Source organism: Panicum virgatum, chromosome 4N, assembly GCF_016808335.1.
Source record: "Panicum virgatum strain AP13 chromosome 4N, P.virgatum_v5, whole genome shotgun sequence".
Lineage (NCBI taxonomy): Eukaryota > Viridiplantae > Streptophyta > Magnoliopsida > Poales > Poaceae > Panicum > Panicum virgatum.
Window position 1 is genome coordinate 13,869,809 of NC_053148.1, and position 23,206 is coordinate 13,893,014.

At 42.4% G+C, this 23,206-nt stretch overlaps 1 pseudogene; it reads right to left on the reverse strand.

Annotated features, from left to right (window-relative positions):
* Nucleotides 1-13,702: 13,702 nt before the first annotated feature.
* LOC120669991 lies at nucleotides 13,703-20,526 on the reverse strand (annotated as a pseudogene).
* Nucleotides 20,527-23,206: the final 2,680 nt, after the last annotated feature.

Genomic DNA, 23,206 nt, shown 5'->3' on the forward strand with positions numbered 1-23,206 from the left:
GATGCCTTGACCGAAGGCGTTTTCAGTTACTCTGCCATTCATTAATGTGTCCCTACTGCTCATACTCCGACTGTTGTGGTGTCCGGCCGCTCCAGACACACAGCCCACCAGCAATTTGGCACCCACCCACGGTTCGTTCCGACATGCCACATGGCTGCGAAGAAGAAAGGCGCAAGCAACACTTCAGCGGACGCTCCAACATCTTTGGAGAATGCCATCGTGCCGAACTCCAACAGCGGGGATGTCTCCGTCGATCGCATCACAGACAAGGAGTTCGGGGTTGAGCTTCATGACTTGGGCATCCTGCCCGAAGACATAGAGACCATGCGAAAAATTGAAGCGCGCCTCGCTGAGAAGTCGGGCAACGCGCAGCAGGCAGCCCAAGCACCCGGCCTTCAGCCCCTCAGATGACCACAAGAGCAAAGGGCAAAGAAGGATTGCTCTCCGAAGCAGAACTAGAGGAGCAGCTCAAGAAGCTGAAGGAGGCGGAGCTTCGTACAAGCTGTTGCACCACAAGATCCAAGAGAGGAGGAGGATGCTCGAGCAAATGCAACAGCACCGAGGGCCAAAGCACCAAGACTTCGGTCACAAGCAATCCTGGTGGAAGATTCGCAACACGATGACACCGAAGGGGAAGAAGCAGGCGAGTACCTGTGAAGGCAATACCATCGAGGGCAATACCCCGGAGGCCCAAAGTCCCTGTTATCTAAAGAACTAGTAGAACTTCATTGGCTGAGGCGGTTCAGCCCAGCAGTCTTGCCACAGTTTGACGAGGAGTCTGACCCTCCAATACGAAGCCATGATCGAAGCAACAGGAGGGGGTTCCGCTTGCAAAGCAAAGACACTCGTCCTCACCCTGAAGGGTCTAGCCCAGCAGTGGTATACAAACCTTCCAAACGGCTACATCTACTCTTGGGATCAGCTCCAGACGGAGCTATCCACCTGTTTTCGAGCAGTGAGGCCCGACGAAGTCACATCATGCGAATTCCATGACATCAAGCAGGGAAGCTTGAGCTTGCAGGAGTATCTGCAACGCATTGTGAATCTTCATGCGAGGGCACCGGAGGTGGCTGAGCAGAGCATCATCGACGCAACTGTGAGGAGCTTGAACCTGGACCCATGTGGCAAATAGCTCGAGCCGCGAAAGCCGAAGATGGTCAACAAACTCTTCGAGATCATGCAAGAGTATTGTTAATCAGATCGCGGCGAGGCGAAGACACACAATCCCCGGTCGATTGCCTGTGAAGTGTGGAGTCTTAGTTTCCAGAATAAGATGTATATCTCTGATACACTTTCTAATCATTGTAAGTATATTTTTATGATATTATTGCTCATTATTCTATTATGATGTTGCTATATGTATGTAATTTGATTCTGATATACATATAGTTAAGCATTAGATTTTCAGCCTGTTCGACTTATCGGTTCTCGGCTTGTCTCGACTTGTTTCGGCTTATTTCCTCTTATATAATACTATTCATTCTACCAGCCGAACACTATTCATCAGATCAGCCGAACAGCCTCTTTGTGATAAAAATCAAATGTGACATGCTGCCGCGCACGAAGGCAAGCCCAAGGTTGATCGTCTATCACATATTGTGAAAATAAAGTTCAAACATGTTTATATGTTCTCCTCACTTTTTTTTCTTTTTGTGGCCGCTAACGCCATTTGTTTTCTTTTATCCACACTAATGGTTTTGTTGGCTGTTGACATGGACTTACCATATTTCAAATGGTTTTATTTTTTAAAACCATTTATTATTTTTTTGCGAGTAAAAAACCATTTATTATTGACTCAATGCAGATGGAGATTTAAAGGTCTGAACCATTAGGTGCTATTGCCGACACGCATGTATTTTTTACAGTGCTGCCCTACAAATCTTGTACCTATATATAATCCACCCTCAAGGCTATTGACACTCTGGTTCACCGATCAAACCAGTGGTTTTCATTTTTTTCGCGAACGTGGCTGAGCACGTATTTCATTAAGAGGAAAGCAATACAACCGGTACAAATCTTAATAGACAGAGGCTATTAAGGTGGTTACAAAACACCACTAAGCAAGTGGCAAACGACCCAACACAATAAGAAAAACTGCAAGAACAACAGGGGAAGGAACATAAAGCCCACAAACCTAGACACGCCAAGCAACTGAAACTGCTAAAAGATGCACCACCGTCAAGAGTGCAAAGGTCACCAAACTCGGAGGTGGCAAAGCATCCACCTGAGCAGCAAACCAAGGCGGCAAAGTGTCTGCACAAAGCGAGCAACAACTACGACGGCAAAGCATCCGCCAGCGACAAGGGGCGGCAAAGCATCCGCCAGCAGAGAGGGCCGGCAAAGCATCCGCCAGCAAAGGGGGGCGGCAAAGCATCCGCCAGACGACCTAGGCAACTGAACGAGGTGGACGAAATGAGGCGCTGGCAGGCACAGAAACATGGACTCCTCGAGGAGAGCCGACGACCACCACCAGGAGAACGACAACAATTTCATCAGCAACAAGCAGAGCTTCCAAGACGACGCCTCAAAGGAGGAAGCGACGCTACGTGCGCCGTCGTCGTCCGACCGAAGTAGTCAAGGCTTTCGCCCGGAAAGCATCTCTGAGAGGAGGGAAGTGGGAAAAGATGACGCCTTCAACAAGGAAAACGGCACCCAAGGGCGTCTCCGTCATCGATCTGCAAGCAGACCCTAGGCTTTTGCCAACCTCCCACTCCCTCCCAGAGCTGAAGAAACTGCTGGAACGCCGGAGCAGAGCACCCCGACCAGACCCCAGATAAGGGCAGAACACCGGGGTGCCCCCTCGCATGGAAGACCACCGGAAGCCAACGCGGTGGCGCACCACCCCTCGGCCCCACCAGGCGGGGTAGAGGGCAAACGAGCGCCGCAGAACGCCCCAGCGCGAGGGCCATGGCAACGGTGGTGCGCGGCCGAGCACGGCGCGGCCACAGCCACGGCCACGGCCGGAGCGGCGCGGCGACTTCATTTATCAATATAATATTTATTTCTCATGACTTGTATATATGCAAGTTTTTGTTATCATGCCTAATAGAAGATCTATCCAAACAAATCACATATATGACGTAGTAGATGAGATAACGTAGCAACATAGTGTGGTCACTAAAAACATTCGGCACAAAACCTGCCAGTTCATCTGGTTTCACTACTAGAAAACAGGCCAAAGATCCAGGCCAAAGGAACCACTTGTTGCTTGAACCGGTACTAATGGGAGACATCAGCACCGGCTGCATCAATAGCCGGTACTCTTGGCCTGCGCCGAGCGCTGGCAAGGCGCGCCACGGTACAAACCGGTGCCAATGCACTGACAAAGGCACCGGTTAAATCCATCAGTCGATACCAAATTGGCCATGCATCAATGGCACTGGGTGGTGGCACGACCCGGTGCTTATGGAGCAGACATTAGCACCGAGTCATGCCATGACCCGGTGCCTCTACTGGCCCTGGACATAGGCACCGGTTGGTGCTTTCAACCGATGCTGATGGCACCGGTCGATTAGCACCAACCGGTGCCTTTGTGCTCCTACTATAAATACCCCGCCCCCTCCCCCCTCAAAGCCGCCGTGAACTCACTGTTCATAGCAGCTGAGTGAGGGAAGGGGGGACGAATTTTTTCATTTTTTAAAAAAAAGTTAGTAATCCTATTTTCAATACTTTTACAAATTAATTTTGTAGATTAATTTTGTAGATGTAGTTAGCACTTGATTTAGTTTATACACATAATAAATATTTGTAGATATATTTTTGGACCCGATTTAGTTTATGATTTCATATTATTGTTATATAAAATATTAGGCATAAGATAACTATTTATTTATATATAGTTAGGATTTGGATTATTTTATTTTTATATTAGGCATGCATAATATATATATTTATAATATATAATTTTGATGACACTCTAATTTAATTTGTTTCGTAATCAATCATTGTTTAATTCAATATATTATTATTTTAGCTTCCAATGTTTATTTAAGAATAGTTATGTTAACACTATTTTGATGTTAATATATGAAATGTGAACCCAGATGAGTCGGCAATGGATGTACATGGCCGACCGGCGTTCAAAGGAGTTCGTTGATGGCGTGCATGAATTCATAGAGGCAGCCGAGAAACACAAGTATGGCGGTTTCGTTCGTTATCCATTCAAATTCTGTATGAATGAGAAGGATTACTCATCATCAAGAACCATCCATAGTCACTTGTTCAATAGTGGTTTCATGCCGAACTACTATGTTTGGACGAAGCATGGAGAAAGAGAAATTATGCTGGATAATAATGAAGAAGAAGAGGACAGGATTCCTGACTTTGCAGCCAATTACGATGCTTTTTTATGATACTACAATGGGTGAGCCTGAGGAAGATGCTGAAGGACACGTTGTAGAAGATGATCTGGGTCAGATGCTGCGCGAAGCTGAGGAAGTTTGCGAAACAGAAAAGTAATCGAGAGATCTGAAGCGTAAGTTCGAGGACTACAGAACATTGTTGTACCCAGATTGCAAATATGGCCAAAAGAAGTTGGGTACCACATTGGAATTGTTGCAATGGAAGGCATCAAATAGTTTGTCTGACAAGGGATTCGAGGAGTTGCTGAAACTTATAAAAAACTTACTCCCTGAGGGTAACACCTTGCCGGAGACAACATACGAGGCAAAAAAAGGTTGTTTGTCCTTTAGGATTAGAGGCACAGAAGATACATACTTGTCCTAATGACTGCATCCTATATCGAGGTAAGTATGAAAATTTGGATTCATGCTCTGTATGCAACGCATGCTGGTATAAGATCCCTCGAGATGATCCAGGCGACGTTGAGGGGATGCATGTCAAGAAGAGGGTGCCTGCCAAGGTGATGTGGTATTTCCCTCTAATACCATGTCTGAAACATTTGTTTATGAACAAAACAAATGCTAAATTGATACGATGGCACAAAGAAGAATGTAAGCAAGACAATATGTTGAGACACCCCACTGATGGGTCGCAGTGGAGAAAGGTGGACAGAACATTCCCAACATTTGCAAATGATGCGAGGAATATAAGGTTCGGCTTAAGTACAGATGACATGAATCCTTTCGGTGAGCCGAGCAGTGGCCATAGTACCTGGCCTGTGACACTCTGTATATACAACCTTCCTCCCTGGTTGTGTATGAAGCGAAAATTCATTATGATGTCGGTGCTTATCCCCGGCCCGAAGCAACCTGGTAATGATATAGATGTGTATCTGAAATCACTGATTGAGGATCTCCTATTGTTGTGGAAAGAAGAGGGTGTTCGTATGTGGGATGCGCATGCAGAGGAACATTTTAACCTTCGTGCATTGCTTTTCGTAACCACCAACGATTGGCCAGCACTAAGCAACCTCTCCAGACATTCCAATAAGGGTTATAGGGCATGCACCCATTGTTTAGAAGAAACCGACAGCACGTACCTCAAGCACTGTAGGAAGATCGTGTATATGGGTCATCGTCGACTTCTTCCGATCAAGCACCCATTAAGGAGGAAGCATGCTCACTGCGGTGGAAAGGCAGATCATCGTACCAAGCCTAGGCACCGTTGTGGGAAAATAGTATTTGAAATGGTCAAAGATATAAAAGTAGTATTCGGAAAAGGACCCGGCAGCAGATCAGTGCAGAGTGATGACGGTCGTGCACCTATGTGGAAGAAGAAGAGTATATTTTGGGAGTTACCTTATTGGGAAATCTTAGATGTCTGTCATGCAATTGATGTGATGCACCTAACAAAGAATCTTTGTGTGAACCTTCTAGGCTTTCTTGGTGTCTACGGTAAGTCAAAGGATACACTGGAAGCGCGGCAAGATCTTCAACGTATGAAACAACGGGCCACCCTACATCCAGAAAAAAGAGATAAAGGACGTCATTACCTAGGTCCTGCGTGCTACACTCTTATTAAGGAAGAGAAGCAAAGTGTGTTTGACTGTTTGAACAGTATCAAGGTCCCATCAGGCTACTCTTCGAACATAAAGAGGCTACTGAACCTGAAAGAGAAGAAATTCACACACGTAAAGTCCCATGACTGTCACGTGTTGATGACGCAATTGATTCCAGTAGCACTTAGAGGTATTCTACCAGCTAATGTTCGGGCAACAATCATAAATCTATTCGCCTTTCTCAACACAATTTCTCAGAAGGCAATCGATCCATCGAGTTTAAGCAGGCTACAAGAGGATGTTGTCCAAAGTTTAGTCAGTCTTGAGATGATATTTCCTCCATCATTCTTCAATATTATGACGCATCTTCTAGTTCACTTGGTCAAAGAGATTGGTATTCTCGGTCCTGTTTTCCTTCATAATATGTTCCCTTTTGAACGATACTTTACAGTCCTAAAGAAATACGTTCGTAATCGGGCTCGTCCAGAAGCAAGCATTGCGAAGGGTTACGTCACAGAGGATGTCATTGAGTTTTGTGTTGACTATGTGGAAGAACTCTGCCCAATTGGGATTCCAGTATCACGTCATGAGGGGCGGCTGATTGGAAAGGGTACACTTGGAAGAAAATCAGTAAATGCCACAGATCATGCCACGTTGAGCAAAGCACATCTCACAGTTCTGCAACAATCAGCCTTGGTGGCTCCATACATGGAGGAGCACATGCAAATTGTGCGAAGCATATATCCTTTGAAGTCCGAGACATGGATTACAAAACATCATAACGATACTTTTGCCACCTGGTTGCAGAAGGAAATCATGGCCAACGATAAAATTCATGAGCAGCTAGCTTGGCTTGCCAGGGGTCCGGCAAATTCAATCTTCATGTACCAAGGATATGAAATTAATGGTTTCACATTTTATACAAGAGCCCAAGATAACAAGAGCACCAATCAAAATAGTGGTGTCCGTATTGATGCCACTGACTCTAGTGGCCAAACGAACTCATATTTTGGTTACATTGAAGAGATCTGGGAACTCGATTATGGGCCGTTGAAGATCCCTCTATTTCGTTGCCAATGGGTTAAACTGACAGGAAAAGGTGTCGATATCGACGAGTACGGAATGACAACGATAGACCTCAAAAAGCTTAGCTATCGAGACGAACCATTCGTCCTAGCTAAAGATGTCACTCAAGTTTTCTATGTACAGGACATGTCTAGCAAACCAAGAAAGGACAATTCCAGGAATAAATCAAGTTTTCTAAGTGCCGGAGATGAGCCAAAGCGCCATATTGTTCTGGCAGGCAAAAGGAAAATTGTGGGAGTCGACGATGTCACAGATGAAGAAGAATACAACAAGGTTGAAGGTTGACACAAGTATACTTTTAGCCGAAAAGGAGGCTCCCAACGCACGCCATGATCACAATGAAGGGACGATTGTAAAGCGAACCATCGTTAATATTCCATTAGTTGAATGATTATGTATTGTAATATTTCCCGTGAACATGATAATAATGATTATCTATGATTGTTATGGTAATTATCAGATTTATTATGCAATTATCCGCTTTATTGTGCATTTAAATGATTTATTATGCAATTATTTGATTTATCATGCATTTAAATTATTTATTATGTAACTAATAGAATTATTATGCATTTATATTATTTATTATGCATTTAAATGATTTATTATGCAATTAACTGATTTATTATGCATTGAAATGATTTATTATGTAATTAAAAGAATTATTATGTAATTATCCAATTTATTATGCATTTAAATAATTTATTATGTAATTATCTGATTTAATATGCATTTAAATGACTTATTATGCACTAAAATGATTTATTATGTAATTAAAAGAATTATTATGCAATTATCTAATTTATTATGCATTTAAATGATTTATTATGCAATTATCTGATTTATTATGCAATTAAATGATTTATTATGCACTAAAATGATTTATTATGTAATTAAAAGAATTATTATGCAATTATCTGATTTATTATGCATTTAAATAACTTATTTTGCAATTATCTGATTTATTATGAATTTAAATGATTTATTATGTAATCAAAAGAATTATTATGCAATTATTTGATATATTATGTATTTAAATAATTTATTGAGCATTTAAATGATGTATTATGCAATTTTCTGTAAAACCTATTGGCACCGGTTGAATGTCTTTGGAAAAAAAAGATGGGTGACCTGGAGTCGAACCCAGGCCGCGGCGAATAAATATTTTTGACTTTCCATTAAGCTATGTTGTGATTTCAAGTTTCAAAGCGGCAAAACATCTAAAGTACTACTGAGGAGAGTCTAAGGCACCGGTTTTCTAATTCCAACCGGTGCCTTGGGCCCTTTTTATCCCCCCCCCCCCCCCCCCTTGAGGCTTTTGTCACCGGGTGATATCTCCACTCGATGCCTATGGCTTTCTATTGGCACCGGGTGGTCTTCCAACCGGTGCCTTAGGATCTTTTTGGCACCGGGTGGTGTTTTCACCCGGTGCCAAAGGCTCGATAGTATAAAAGGTGTGCCATGTTCTCTCTTCTTCCTCACTTCTCCCTTCCACTGCCGGCCCTCTCGACGCTCCCGATCATCGACGCCGCCGTCGCCCCCTCCGACGATCGTCCACCGCCGCCGCCCGGTCGTCCACCGCCGCGCATCCTCGACGCCGCCGCCGCCCACTCCTCCACCGAAGTGCCTCCTCCTCGACGCCCCCTCGTCGACGCCCCCACGCAGCCGCGCCCGTACAGGTGCACCGCCGCCCCTCCACCTCAACGCCGCCGCCCTCTCTGCCTGGAACGACGCGCCCCAGCCGCATTCGATGACTTCGCGCCTCCTCCTCAACGGCGCCCAACCCACCCTGCGCCGCCGCCGTCTGCCTCGACGCCGCCGCCCTCTACCCTGCGTGCCGCCTCGTCGTTGCCGTGAGAACGTCCCCTACGCGCTACCACCGCCAGGACCCTCGATGCCGACGCCGCCAAGTCGTCCCGACATGGTACTGGTGGCCTCCGGCCATCTTTTAATTTTATTTCAAATACAATTATGGAGATATTTATTTGAATAAAACTATATAGTGATAATATAGAACTAGAATTATAGAGAATTATAGAGAATATTTCTTATAGAGATATTTCTTAGAATTATATAGTGAATTATAGAGAATTATAGAACTTGAATTATAGAGAGTTATAGAGAATATTTGTTATAGATATATTTCTTAGAATTATATAGTGAATTATAGAGAATTATAGAACTTGAATTATAGAGAATTATAGAGAATATTTTTTTTAGAGATATTTATTAGAATTATATAGTGAATTATAGAGAATTATAGAACTAGAATTATAGAGAATATTTGTTATAGATATATTTCTTAGAATTATATAGTGAATTATAGAGAATTATAGAACTAGAATTATAGAGAATTATAGAGAATATTTGTTATAGATATATTTCTTAGAATTATATAGTGAATTATAGAGAATTATAGAACTAGAATTATAGAGAATATTTCTTATAGAGATATTTCTTAGAATTATATAGAGAATTATAGAACTAGAATTATAGAGAATTATAGAGAATATTTGTTATAGATATATTTCTTAGAATTATATAGTGAATTATAGAGAATTATAGAACTAGAATTATAGAGAATTATAGAGAATATTTCTTATAGAGATATTTCTTAGAATTCAATTATGGATATTCTTAGAATTGAATTATGGATATAGTTTTTCCTTTAGTTACTTTTTCTTTACATGTGTATTTCTATGTCAATTATGAGATGTAAATATCTATGTCCTTATTCAATGTAAATGTCAATTATGTAATTCTGAATTTTTAATTCAAATGTGTCATTATGAGATGTACATGTCCTTATATAATGAATTTTTGTACTTTCATTTCAAACTAACTCACGCAAACACGCGCAAACTCTCGCAGTCTCCTTCGATCACACACCCGACCTCTCGCTCCTTCTCTCACACCCGACTTCTCGCTATCTCCTCTCACACACTCGGTCTCTCGCTCTCTCCCTGCTATAAAACACTTGCACCTCTCGTTGTCTCCTTGTCACCGACTCACTCTCTCGCTCACACACACGGACACACACACACTTTCTCTCTCTCACACACACTCTCTCTGACACACACACTCACTCACACACACACACTTACTCTCTCTCTGTCCCACTAACACACACAGACACACACTCTCTCTCTCTATAACTCTCTCACACACACACTCCTCACACAATCTCACACACTCACACACACACTCTCTCTCATACACACACACTCACTCACACACTCACACTCACTCTCTCTCTCTCTCCCACTAACACACACAGACACACACACACTCTCTCTCAAACTCTCTCTCACACACACACTCCTCACACTCTCTCACACACCCTCTCTCTCTCACACACACATTCTCGTGCTGTAGTTAAGGATGGTCACAGACTATAACACATTCACTTAAGGATGGACCCCTTCGGTGATGACGAGGCCGCCGGGCAATACATGTTGGACGCAATAAATGAAGATACGATCTTCCTCAAGTTAAACCATACTGGGAGGAGTTCAAACAATACAAACTTTCAGAGGAAGCCCAAGAAAAATCCCAACAGGCCAAGGAGAATGCAGCAAATAAGAAGTACAGCCACCACCTTGGGGCTGGAGGGTACAAGAAGGCAATAAAGAAATGGCAGAAGATGGAGCAGGACCTTATGGATAGAGGCATCAGGCCGACGATTTGGAATTGGCCGGATAGATCCAAGTGGTGGTTATTTGCTAATGGTGTGACACTAAACCAGTTGGATGGAACTTTAGTCGTGCCCGAGCATATGCAAGAAGTGTCCCGCGATCTGGTCGTTGCAATAGATGAGGCCCAATAAGGAATATTCCAGCCTCAAAGGGAGAATGATGAGATGATAAGGGCATTAAAGAATCCGGAACACCCTGGACGAGCCCGCGGCATCGGCGTGGTCCCATGGAAAGTTGCTTGGGCCGGAGATTCCTCTTACAAGACTCACCGAAAGAGCAAAGCCGAACAAGAAGAGAAACTCCGTGCCATGCAAGAAGAGATGAACAGGAAGGTTGCGTCCTTGGAATCTCAGGTGGACGCCAGGGTCAATGAGGCAATTGCGCTAGCTCTGAGCCAAAGGGGCACTGCTGGGTCGCACCCGGATGTTGTGATAAGCCCGGCCTCTCAGCGACGCAACAGCTGTGCATCCACGGCCGCGCCCAACGTACAAGCTGAACAGCAACCCCAGATTGAGCCAACGGCGGTAGATGACCAGAGGTATCCAGTGGATGATGTCACCATGCCGACACCATGTGAGCTTCATGTGCGAGCAAAGAATATATCCATTCATGTCGCATACGGGTCAGCCTTGCCCCTGAATCCTTGTACTACAATTCATGGAAGGCCAATACCTAACTACACCTCAGTCTCAGTCGAGCAGATAGTTGAAAACAATGAGGATCTTGAGCTCGACTTCGTTGAAGGGGATGGAGAAAAGACATTGGGAGACGCAATGCACGGGATCGTTCTATGGCGCAAGGCCGACATCAAACTTACTGCAAGCACAACGACTCCCGTGTAGACCGATCGCCCTTCTTCGCGGCCTCCCTCACCGCCGTCCCCACAACCAGCTCCCTCACCATCGTCTCCGCCGGTGCAAAGGGCCACGAGTACTCCAACTCCTCCTGCACCAGAAAAAGAAAAGAAAAAGACAGCATCCCTCCTAGCGGCTGGACCCTCAAAGAAGAAGCAGAAAACGGTCGAAAGAAAATTGACCTACGAGAAGACCGCAGAGGAGTTGGAAGAGGAGACATCTCAATATATAAAAGAACAGTTGAAGCCTAAAGTCCCCCCGCCGAGGGAAAATGTACCTCTAGAATTAGGAAAAAAGCTTCTCGCGAGCCTAGACAACCCACCACAACCGAAAAGCTTACCCTAGGACTATGAACGTACTGTGACAAAGGCACACAAGGTGAGAAATGTGAAGAAAAATATGGCAAGACCATTCCTCAGTTTGGCACACAACAAAAAGAACTCGAGCCCCTCCGGGTGCCAGGGTTGCCACTCCTACACCCGACGGACGTACAACTCCAGGCGGACCTACAGGCCGCGATATTTCTTTCTGAAACTGGATTAACGCTAAAGCAGGCAACGGGGCAAGTGGAGGCGGAAATCCATGTCGCTCCCGTTCTTACTCCATTCCAGCATGGAAAACCTTTTGTCACAGAGGAAGAGGAGAAAAGTCTAGGCACGCAGATGTTCAATTTGTATAGATTGTACCTGCGAATGTCGAATGACGAAGGGAAAATGTTTGGAGTCAAGTATCGTGACCATGATTTCTTCCGCGGGGAGGACGACTTCTGGGTGTACTTCAAAAATTTATATCACATTTACCATCGACAAGCCTTCGACGCCTCTATCATCACCATTTGGGTTTTGTAAGTATCACTTACCTCTACATTAATACTTTTTGTTAACAAAAACATAATTATATGTGTGCATTATAAAATTTCTATTGTATCGTTTAGACAGGAGACCCAAAAAAGCCGAAAACATGGATGACACCATCAGATCGGCTTCATGTCTCCTTTGCTAGTCAACCAGAAAGTGCTCAACGAAAATTACAAGGAAACGTACCAAAACATGTACGATTCATTAACTAGGCAAAATTACAAATCCTATATATTCATACCATACAACTTTGGGTAAGCCTTGGTCGACTCAATCCTCTGTTATATTACTAAATAAATACTAAGTTGTCTAATGCATGTATGTATATATCTTATATATATCTGCAGTTATCATTGGATTTTACTCATACTTTCCGTAGAGACCAGCAATCTTATAGTCTTTGACTCAATGAGAAATCCAAAGTCCGTAATCCAACATATCATAGACAACTTGAACAGGTAAGTTCAGTTTGCACAATCAAATCCTTTTTCTGTTAATAACAATTCCTGAATATCAAACTTAACTTTGAGCGCAGGGTTTGAAATTTTTTTGTGAAAAATAACAAAGGATGTGGTCAATAGAGGCCCGAACTTAAAATTAAAATGAATTATCCGGTATGTTGATTCACAAAGATTTGTCTAGTTAAGTAATCCCAAATTGTTCTAAATTGAGTAATTTATTTATTTCTCCTTAAGTGTGAGAGACAACAACAAAGAACTGATTGGTGCGGGTACTACGTATGCGACTACTTGCACATCATGACTCCATGCGGGAAGCCTACTACGGAGGACATGAGAGTACGTCCAAACCGTTCACTAGTACATTTTCATAATTGTACTAACGCACATGATGTTAATATATCAGTCCTTTTTTCCTAAATGATATATATCTCAAATGGGGGATGAATGTTACTCTACTGATCGGATCAACGCCGTGTGTGAGCAGCTCGCCGGATTCATTTTGAACGAGATCCTGGATCCTAGAGGCGAGTTCTACCACGACGGTCACATCCATAGAGGACTTCCATCGAGCTCCTGAGGGGCCCAGTAGTTGAACTACAAACATGACTTGTACATTTGTAAATATTTCTAAACGTGATGTCTTGATGTTTGTATATTTGCAAATATATTAGTTCATCTAATTAGCTTAATTATATGCTCGTATTTTACTTTAGTTAGTTTCAGATATTCTCTGAAAATGAACACATACGTACGACCAATGAACGTATACTACTGTAGAGCTCGAGTGCGTTTAGCAATTATAAAAGAATAAATAATAATAAATAAAACAAACAAAACTGGAATACGGAAAAAAAAGAAAAAAGTCATTGGCAGCCGCTTTGGCACCGGTTGGTCTTTCCAACCGGTGCCAATGGAAGCCTAAGGCACCGGGTTAAATATCCGGGGTCTTAGAGAGACACCATTGGTCTCGGTTTGGGGGAACCGGTTGGAAAACCGGTGTCGAAGGGTGTTTCCAACCGGTTCCCATGGCGTGTTTTCTAGTAGTGTTTGCACCGGTCCAATTGCATAGCTAGTTTGCTAGTTGAACCGAACTAGTAAGGTCATCGGTTCAGATCTATCGGTTGAACTGTAAATGGATCCGAATTTTTGTATTATGGGTTAACCACTTCACTGCCAATCAGTGACGGGCTCATCAAAGCCCTAGCAACGATGTTCATTTCGGGCCGGCAGTCCGCCTCGTACTGCAGACAGAGTGCAGCAACAGCAGCCATCTGTTTCAAAACCAAATGAAGAATTACACATACACAAAAGTGAAGTCTATTTGTTCTACTTATAGAACCAAGATATGCAGTTCTCGTTTATATGAAATTCCGATAATACTTGTAATTCGAAAGATTAAAAAAACCGGTACGTCTTGCTTATAGTGTTTATGTTAATAAGGTTTACCTGCTCGTAAGCCGCACCCTGTACTAAAAGTTTCTTTGAATAGTCTCCACTAGCGTAATTCGAAGCGAACAAGAAAAGGCGTCACTGTTTAGGTAGGAGGATGGATGGATGTGGTCCAATGCTTTGTAAAAGAATAAGAATGTACAAAATAACATAGATTGTGTTTGCTATGTGTCAAGGTCCACAATGCACAGCTCATTGTGTCTTCATTGTGAACACTTTCGTCGGCGTATGCACAATTCAGAACTGTGAATTTCTTAGCAAGGTAACAGATTTAGGAATATTGCGTTGGTAATTGATTTATTAGGACTGCCTATATATGCCAGGCAAGTTTACTTCAAGGATTAAGCAAGTAATTTATCCCTAAACCAACTAATCAGCAGTTCAGAGCAGCCAAAGAACGCAAGCTCGCCATCATCTCCTGGCTACCCTTTACAATATTAAAGAGTAAAGACAATCTGACTTCATCTTTATCTTTGAGGAGCCAACCTTGAGTTATTTGTGGAGTAAGCCATCTGTTTCTTAAAATGGCTGAGCACTGAGCAGAAGCTATGTCTATCTGATCCTAAATATGATTTTACAGATAAGTTCAGTTTAACCGCAGTTTAACAGAAGAACAAACATTTTTAATCATTCCCATAAAAGCAGCAAAAGGAAAAACGATCATGTCCTATTTTTCAAATGCGAAAAGATGGTTATGTTCAAGCACGCCACAATCAGATTAAACTGTACAGACCTCAAGTTGCTCTCTCAAGTGCATAGCATCCAGGCTTAAGAAAATTCTTACCTTCGCAAAAGCTTTGGGTGGGTATAGTCCTTCAAGCCTTGGATCTGCACATTGTTTTACCCGGTCTTCACTAAGCCTTGGTAGGGCCTGCATCTCATTATAAACAAATTAGCTGTTGCAACCTACAAAGAAACTATTCCCTTCGTTCCAAATTATAAGTCGTTTTGGTCTTCTAGATACTAGTTTTTTATAATACATAAAGATATATACTTTGTCGTAAAAGATATGTACCTAGAAAAGCCAAAACAACCTATAATTTGGAACGAAGGGAGTAGAACAATGGATGCTGGCATGTATACCCATTTCACTAAGCTCTTTTGGTTATATGGCAGCGAATTATCATATATTTTGCGACCAGTTAAAAGCTCCAACAGTACAAGCCCAAAGCTGTAGATATCGGTCTTTCTGCTATACTCTCTTGTCATTATGCACCTAAAAATTCAAAGAAGGAAACAGCACATAAGGAGAATGCATATCATTTTTCAAACCTAGGCCCTAACGTAAGAACCTGAGAGCATAGAAACATTTAGATGCATACTCAGGTGCTTTATGGGCGTAAACATCGTGTAGAGGCCTTATTCGATCATAGTAGTGATCTTCCCTGTAAGGGGTCAGCTGTTCGAAGACACCAACATCACCTATTTTTGCACAATCATCATCAAAGATAAGTATATTGCTGGACTTGATGTTGGTGTGGATGATGGTGGGATCAGCCTTCAGGTGGAGGAACTCAAGCCCTTTTGCAGAGCTTACTGCAATTTTCACTCGCTGCACCCATGATAGAGTTGGAAGTGGTTGGTTTCTGACACCCTTTTGACCTGATATCATGATGATAAACTTTAAGAATATCAGTAAGGCTTTCCAAGTTCGATAATTTGTAGACTATTCACCAGATTAACAATTAGATCAAACACAAATTGTATAACACTTTAACATGGATAATGCTACTGACACTACCAGAAAAAGGGTCTTCCTTCTACATTAAAATACTCGTGGGAATTAGACCCGGTACTAACCCTAGCTTTAGTATCGGGTCTAATTTCCACCGGTATTTTTATGGTGGATGGAAAGCTCTGAAGGCCTTTATTACTCGTTGGTAACACCAACTTGTACTAATACAACTGGTATTAGTGTACATGCTGCTTAAGTACCGGATCGTGTTATGAACTGATGTTTGACAGCCCTCCACGGATGAATTCAAAAGAAAAGCATCGCTCTTCCAAGTAAGATTTGTCGTGTAGGTGAGACGGTAATAATAAGGAAGATATACGCAGTATTTTCCAGTAGTGCGATCTATGTCTGACAAGAATACTACAAGTGATCAAGCTAGGAGCCTATGAAAGTAAAGGTTGTATTACTATTTACTCCATACCGTGAAGAATATCATACAGGGAGCCCCTTGGTGCATACTCATAAGCAAGGACACGAATTTTCCCATCCAGAAAATATCCAAGAAGTTGTGCAACATTGCCATGATTACACATTCTTGATATGATGGATACCTGTACTTGAATTTCTTCAACAGGATCAAGCTTTTTTACAGCACAATTCTTTCCATTAAGAACCCCCAGGAAAATTTTGGTGTATAAGCCCTGTCCTATAAGAACATCATTACTGAAATTCCTGGTTGCTTCATTAAGTTCATCCAGAGAAATGGTTGATATGATTGTTGGATGAAGTTGTGCTGTGTTATTAGCAGGAGCAGAACCCGTGGGTTGGCTTGGTTTATTGTTGCCACCAGCTGCATTGAATAAGACAGCACAACAAATATTGTATTTTCATGTACAAGGTACACCATTTCAATTCAGTGAAAGAGCGTGTGTAAGTTTATTTTACTCTCTCAAATACACAGGAGATGTGCATATCATTGTATTAGAAAGTTTATTATGCTGAAAGCTACACTTAAACCTTAGGTACTTGAGTACTGCATGTTCTGTTTGTTTTTCATATGTATGTATCTACCAAGTTAAGCCTGACAGGTGAAGATGCGAAGAGCTTTTGTTTCGTGTACCAGTGAGTTTGCTTCTGATACTTTGAGCAGAGGCGATGATCCGGAGACGGGAAAGTATATCATTCATTTCTGGCCTCCTTTGGATATGAAGTTGTAAGCAATCAATTGCGATGGCTATGGCCTCGTGAATGAAGGACCCGCCTTGTTCATCGTACACCTTGCCAAAAATTTCAATGGCATTACGGTCTGTTCCATAAGAATCAAGGAAGTCTTTGGTAAGCACATGAGCCCTCCCTTCACACATGTATCTTACTGTCGTCCAAGTTATGAGTTCTAAAAGAACAACTCCAAAGCTATAAACATCAGATTTCGGGTTAAAAGGCTGACAAGAAACATCCCTTGGGTCTGAATAATACTTTTCTGGTGCATTGTCATTAATAGGAAAAGCAGATATCGTATTTTGCTGCACACCTGAAAGTCCAAGAAATATTGACAAGTTTGCATTGAAGATCTTGGGTACAAAGTTTTTGTCCAGAAATATGTTGGCAGACCTAAAATTTCCGGAGAGGATGGTGTCACACGAATCAGGATTTTCAGCTACTAATGAATGGATATGAACCAGGCCCTCTGCACACTGGACTGCTATTGACAAACGTTGATGAAGAGGGAGTTTTTCCATCGAGCAGATAGTGTCATAAAGGTTTCTGTGGGATAATGATATAGAGCCTAACTCACCGAAACACTCGAATACACACTCTGAAATGGATTTCCCTAAGTGGAAGCCAACAATATTGGCAACGTTTTTGTGGTTCTTTTTACTCAATATGCTCATTGTGTTCAGAAACGTCTCTCTGTCAGATTCCGAACATGTCTTAACCTGTTTTACTATAACTGGACGATCTGTGCCAAGGACTCCGTTGTAGAGACATCCACCTAACTCTTCCCTAAAGGGCATGTGGTAGTGTTTGGTCATCTTTTTCATTTCCTTTTCATTGAAGGTATTTAGATTGCCAAATTGGTGTGCCCCCAACCCTCCATTATTTGAGGGAATTGAGTTATTTGGCACACTGCCATGCTTCTGACTTATATTTTCTTCCTCTCTCTGCAGAGCTTTCCTGATCATCCTTAGACTGGTCACTACTTCAACCATTTCAGGACGCATTTTGACATCCCTCAGTAAGCATTTTGCTGCTAACTGTCCAATATCTCGAACAAACTTAATTTTTCTTCTATCACTGATTTCCTTGTCGAACATATGCAGCATATTCTCCCCCTTTGCAAGGGCCTCACTAAAACATTGGGCAAGGGTAATGGTCCCATCTACTGCTTTCTTTCTTGTGATCATTTCCAGCAAAACCACTCCAAAGCTGTAAACATCACTCTTTGGCGTTAGAATTCCATTCTCACAGAATGTAGGATCCAAGTAACCTATGGAGCCAATGATATTTCTGGTATGCTGTGCCCCATTAGCACAAAGCAATCTTGCTATTCCAAAATCTGATATCTTTGGTGTAAGATTTTCATCTAATAGTATATTAGCAGGTAGGTTTGATGTCACCATGAAGAACAGGACTATACATGCAGTGCATACACCATAGTACTTCAGCAACCTCAATAGCAATGTTTAAACGTTTCTCCAAAGGAAACGGAGCATGACCATCAGCACTTCTGCTATGAAGAATGCTGTTGAGGTTCCCATTAGAGATGAACTCCATGACAATCATTAGAGCATTTTCCTCTGTACAGCAACCCAGGAGTCTAACAACATTCTTGTGGTTTATTTGAGAGTGCACTATCACCTCCTTGGCAAATACCTCTTTCTCAGTCCCATGTATATATTTCTTTACAGCAACAGAAGATTGATCATCTAGCTTTCCTTTGTAGACCTGACCGAATGCCCCTTTTCCCAGAATAGTGGTATACCCATCGGTGATGTGTCGAATCTCATTTTCTGTGAAATATCTCAAGCTATAGTTGTTGTCCACTCTTTGAAGCACCTCATGTCCATTAGTTTGAAAGAAATGTCTAAGATTGTTGCCTTCGTAATCCATGTGTGGACCAGCACAATTATAGGAACGCAAAGGGTGGTTGCTTGCCTGCAGCACTAAAAGCCAAGTGCCACTGTTCATATTTGCAGTTTTAAAAAGAAACATCTTTTCGAGAGTAGTAATAAAAAAGAACTTCTATCGCCTAACTGAACATCCATAAAACCATAACTTACCAGAAACTTATCTTGGAGTGTAACATAGTAAAGAATTTCAAGAATACATTATTCAAGTCACAACTTATGTGACTTGCTCAGAGGAAATGAGGATGCAGCATCACCTTAATATGTGACTTACATCAGAGTTATGCTAGTTTCGAAATCGGAACTAACTGAATTAAACTTCTAATTTTAAAGTTTCAATGCTGAGTTTTAACAAATATTAGTGCAAGTTTAGGAATAGGGAGATAGACATTGTTTGTTGCATGTTGAGCTTATAATATTCGATAATGCTACACTTTCAATAAGAAAGTAGAGACCCTTGTTGCAATGATGAGTTTCAGTTGGCGCTCTCTTAAAGCCAAACCAGTCGTCAGTGAGAAGATTAAATTTGGCTGAGTAGATTTTAAAAGCTTGTATTCCTTTTAGTCCGTTGCTCTTGCGGCCCTTGGGTCCCTCTCTGTAGAAAAAAAGGTAGGGGGCTCCCCTACAAATGTCCCAAAAAGGAAAAAGGCTTTTCTAGCATTGTCCCTAGGCCAGCTGACTGTGAGTTGATAATTGCTAGAAGGAACTCCTTGCTTTTTTGTTTTTTCACCATTCCTGTCCATCTATTAGATGTTGATCACATGGTTCTATTTGAGATCACATTCCCTCACCTTCCCTGCCTCGTATATCTCTAGCGGCGTCCCCAGTTCCTGACCACCTGTTTTTGGGACGAAGAGGAAAAGATGATGTGTGCCTGCCAGGGTTCCTAATAGCATCTTGCCAGCTCTGATGCACTGCTGCAGGCGACTAGAGCGACGGACAGTTCCACACGTCTGAGGCTACTACTACTACATCCTTTGTGCAAACGGAGAGAATTTCTTGCGGGTTGGAACTGAATTGCCAGAAGTTTGTGCAGCAGAGAATTGCTAGGAAGAGAACTGAAATACTGAATGGCTCGTTACCAACAAATTCAAACTTAATTCACAAGCGATTGGCCTGGATTAATCTATGCCCAACTAAGAGAAAACATTAAGGCATGATGAGCGAAAAGATCGAAGTACTTACAAATCCCGTCGAGTGAAGGCTTAGAACGGAGCTTGTTCCGCCGGCAGCCCGCCTCTAATAAGCTCTACTGACCGGCGGTGACCTCTTCTGGGGTAGGCACAGAGTCTCCCCTTTCCCATGGCAGACCACTGCGGAAGGTGCGAGGCGTATGAATAGTATATACTACGATGGCAAATCAATCACGGAAGCCCACCGTGGAAAATCAATCGCGATGGCTGGTTGTGATTGGTGGCTGGTATTGATTTGATTAATAGCTGATAATAAATATTGATTTAGTGTGAGATAAAAGAGTGAGTAAAATATTAAGACACTGAGCGGGCGTGGCCAATAAATTATTGGTCCACGGTAGCGAAAATCGCTTGCTCCGTCACGACGATGCCAACTGTGTGACTCTTGACCGCTTCAGCTCCCACCAGTTTTTTTTTTTTTTTGGTGACTAGCTCCCACCAGTTATGGGGACGCCGTGTGTTGACGCCGCGTGTTGACTCATTGAGTCATTGTTGGCTGGAAGCCTCTTTCTTCACTCCAATTATCCAACCGGTCAAAATATTATTTTTTTTCTGTCACACTAACAAATTTAATGCTTATGATATTTTTATTAAAAATAGTCTAAAATAACCTATTTTTAGGAGAACGTATGAGATGCTACCGGTCAACTAAATTTGTGCATTAAAAATTTATCCTAAAATATGACTAGATAGAGCATACAAGCATCTACATCATGCCAAGTTTGAGGATGAACAAAACTTTTTGGGAGAAGAAAAAAAAAACTTGCACTTGAATAGTTGCACCTCGCATAAATTTTTGTTCAACCTCAAATTTCACATGGCGGTGGACGCTGATGTGCATTCATATATTTTTGTAAAACTTTTTATGCACAAATTTAGATAATAATTAAATTTACAGTAACACTTTAAGAACTAGTAACACCACCTAGTTTTAGATACAGTATACTACAAGACAAACTAGCAGCAACGACCATAAATTAGCGACCACGCACAATATTTGGTCGTGGTCCAGCTGCCTATATTAAACAGTAAACACAACTACCAAATTAAATCCCAGCTGCTTGTGCGGTCGTTAACTGGGCTGCCTATATTGACCGCTCTGCATACCATGAGAAAAGGAGGAGGATTAAAATGGGATCGCGCCAAGGAAATTGATCCGTTTTACCCGTAAAAAGAATAGATAAACAACCTCAAGCTGGTCAAGCTGATCGTGTTGTGGTGGCGGCCAGAGTTTGAAGTTATTGGCCCAGTTATGACATTGGCCGTGATTATCCTATTCTTTTCAGCCGTGCGCGTTTTTGTGAAAGACTCACTAGTCACTCCTCCACCCACACCTCACCTGCTCCTTGGAATACTTCGCCTCCCCGCCTGAAACCACAGGCACGAACCCAACCGCCTGATTAAGGTTGGGTTCTTGAAATCCAGAATCCAAAATCAATGTAGAATCTGCAGGGTCTCCAAACGGCTGGATTTTAGGACCGGATTTTGGAATCTAAAGGCCATGATTCTCAAAATCCAGAATCCGTGTGTGACCAGTTTCTACCTGATTTTGGAGAGCATGGACTGCGTAGGGCCCGTTAGAATCTGTGATCCAAACAGGGTCTACGGATTTTATATACAATTTAGATTTTAGATCACCATTCAAAATCTGGATTTTGGATTTTGGATTCAACCTCCAAACGGGGCCTAATTTGATCGGAACAGCCAGAGGAGCCAAACAGTGAGCTGAGGAGACGCGGCGTCCGCTTGGGCGCGGAGGCGAAGTGGACGCGGAGTGGAGGCGCTGTTCCACACGATGGGTTACGGTTCGTAGGATGATGGGATTTTAACCATTTACGGGTGGCTTGGGAAGCGGCCGCGTGTTTAAAACTGCAAGTTGGGTATGATTAGTCATTGTTTAGCGTAGAATCTGCGGTTGGCTGGCACTAGACGAGAGGATCTGGCATGCTGGAACGTGGAATGTCTTACTGTAGATTGTTTTTAGTAGTCTAACGATTGATAGTGTGGATGTTACTGTGTCAGAAGCCATGTTCTTTTATGAGCATGCTAGAGTGCCGGCACTTGTTTAGATGTCTTTAAAATTTCAAAACTTTACAAGATTCCTCATCCCATCGAATCTTTGAACACATACATAAAGTATTAAATATAGCTAAATAAACAGTGTGTTCGCTTGGCTTGTCAGCCAACTAGCCAGCAGTACTGTTCTCTCATACTAAATCAACACCAGCCACCAGCTACTAGCCAGTTAGCAGTACTATTCTCTCATAACATATCAGCACCAACTATCAGCCACAACCAAGCGAACACAACGAAAATAACTAATTAAACAGTTTGTCTATAATTTGCGAGACGAATCTTTTAAGCCTAGATAACCCATGACAGGACAATAATTACCAAATACAAATGAAAATACTACAATATTTTACACCCAAAACTTTATGCATCTAAACAAAAGGCTAGTTCCTCCTGCAAAAGCAACAGGTAGCGCTGCACAATTGCAGGCTTGCACTTATCTAGCACTCTGCAACTTCCGATGTCAAAAGGAGTGGGTTCCTCGATGGGGGAGAGGTGTGAGCTAAGCAAAGGTTTGAATTATATAGTTAAATCATTGTGCAGGAATGAAAGTATCTACAAGCGACAACGCTCAATTAGCTGGCACTGGGAAACCTCAATTAGCTGGCACTGGGAAACCTTTCGGTCATCCACGGGCTGACTACGCCCTGATTTTAGATTGGAAGGCATCAGAAAACAGTCATGGAGAAATTAGAGGGAGTTTGGCAGCTTCTCTGTTTTTCCACTAAAACAGCTCCTTGTATAAGCCGGAGCTAGAGCCATTGCAAAAAGTCTCGCCAAACATGGCCACATCCAGCTCCAAACCTCTTTCAGGCCTTATTTAGTTTTCACCCCGT